We start from the raw sequence: 2,363 nt of genomic DNA, 5'->3' as shown, positions 1-2,363 counted from the left end.
GGCTTCTCATTGCAGTGGCTTCTCCTGTGGAGCACAGGCTCTAGGTGTGTGGGCTTCAGGAGTTGCAGCACGTGGGCTCATTAGTTGTGGCTTGTGGGCTCTAGAGCGCAGGCTCAGTAGTTGTGGCACACAGGCTTAGTTGCTCCACAGCATGTGGGATCTTCCTGGAACAGGGCTCGAACCTGTGTCCCCTGCATTGGCAAGTGGATTCTTAACGACTGTGCCACCAGGGAAGTCCCAGTGCTATTTTTAATAATGTGAAGATCTGCCATACTGTTCTCCACAGCAGATGTAACATTTTCCCACTAACAGTGCCCAAGTGTTCCAATTTCCTTACATTCTTGCCAACATTTGTTATTCTGTTTTTTTGTTTGTTGGCTTTTTGTTTTATTTTGTTTTGGGGTAGTAACCATCTTAATGGGTATGAAATGGTATTGCAATGTAGTTTTGATATGAATTTCTCTATTAGTGATGTTGAGTATTTTTTCATGTGCTTATTGGCCACCCATATATCTTCCTTGGAGAAATGTCTATTCAAGTCCTTTGCCCATTTTCAAAACCAGATTGTTTGTTTTTATTACTGTTGAGTTTTAGGAGTTCTATGTTCTGGATTTTAATCTCTTATCAGATATAAAATTTGTAAATATTTTCTCCCATTCTATGGGTTGTCATTTTACTCTGTTGATCGTTTCTTTTGATTCCCTTTTTAAATTTTTCATGAAATCTAATTTCTCAATATTTTCTTCTGTTGATGGTGTATTCAAAGGAATTTGCAAGTTGATCTTCTCTAAAATTTACAACACAAAGTATTGATAGTAGACATTCAATTATTTCTCTTAATTTACAATTAATTTATATTTTTCTCCACCAGATTTTAAAAATTTATTGTGCAGTGAAGACAAACTTTGGTCATCATTCTGCAAATATTTTCTAAACTAACACTGTTTACTATGACATGAATGGGACGTATTTCACTTATAATGAGTTTATATGCTATTTTATACTAGGTAAATACTAAGATTTTTACTTATCATACATATATTTTTAAGTATCCATACTTGAGTGCTTTTGATCAAATATGTTTAAAGTTATATTGGAGCTCAATTTAAAACATTTAAATATAATTATCATTTTAAATAAACCTGTTAAAACATAATTAATGTTCACAATCTTAGTCATATTATATGCTGCCTTTGCAGTGTTTTGGCATCTTATATTTAGCACTTAAACACTGTTAGGGAAATTTAGCAAAATATCAGTCACATATGCAGATCTGTGGCCTCTGTTTAACACAGTTAAAGGTTTAAGGTTGTTTCCATAACATCTTCTATAAATATCTGCTAAAAGTTTATAATTTAAAGGACAAGTGATGCTTTAAGGATATTATATAACCCATCAAATAATTTTATGAGTTAGATGGTGTTTTGGTTATATATCACATAACTGACTCCTAAAGTAATTCTATAGTTTTCATCATTGACCTTATTAAGGATGTATTGGCATCTTTTATTATAATTGTTTTCAGGGGCCTATTTTAAATGGGCTTGGGAGCCAATGAGTACGTTTTTCAAGTAAATTAATCTTTCTTTTGGTTTAGTTTTCCTTCATTGCTAAATGCTAATTTTTAATTAACCATTGTTTTTAGGAAGGTATAAAGATTGTTTTTTAGGAAGGTATAAAGTATACTCCCACCCATGGTGTGTTTAATATATAGCTAATGTATATCATTTAATGTTAGAAATAGAATATACTTACAGAATGTAGATTCTTTGACATCTCACAATAGAGCATGCAACTACCACATATGTCGATGGAATGGTTAAGAGCACAGGCTTGAATTTTAGCTTTGTCATTTATTAACTATGTTTTTTCTTACTGTAATATCTCTATAGTTTAGTTTCTTAACTGTTCGATGTTTTCACTCCACAAAATTGTCCCAAGGATTATATGAGGTGATACATGTAAGTCACTAGGACCACGGCCAGGAATACACTCAAAAAGCTTGGCTATTGTCTTTATTAGGAGTATTGCTACAATTATAATTGCTATTTTTTAAAAACTTTAATACATCTTTATTGGAGTATAATTGCTTCACAATACTGTGTTAGTTTCTGTTGTACAACAAAGTGAATCAGCCATATGCATACATATGTCCCCATATTCCCTCCGTCTTGAGCCTCCCTCCTATCCTCCCTATGCCACCCCTCTAGGTCATCACAAAGCACGGAGCAGATCTCCCTGCGCTATGCTGCTGCTTTCCACCAGCCAACTATTTTGTATTCGGTAGTGTATATATGTCGATGCTACTCTCACTTCGCCCCAGCTTACCCTTCCCCCTCCCACCCCGTGTCCTCACGTCCATT

This window comes from Monodon monoceros, unplaced genomic scaffold, assembly GCF_005190385.1.
Source record: "Monodon monoceros isolate NGI ecotype Baffin Bay Population unplaced genomic scaffold, NGI_Narwhal_1 Super_Scaffold_12, whole genome shotgun sequence".
NCBI classification, from domain to species: Eukaryota; Metazoa; Chordata; class Mammalia; order Artiodactyla; family Monodontidae; genus Monodon; species Monodon monoceros.
Note: the sequence above shows the minus strand (reverse complement) of the source record.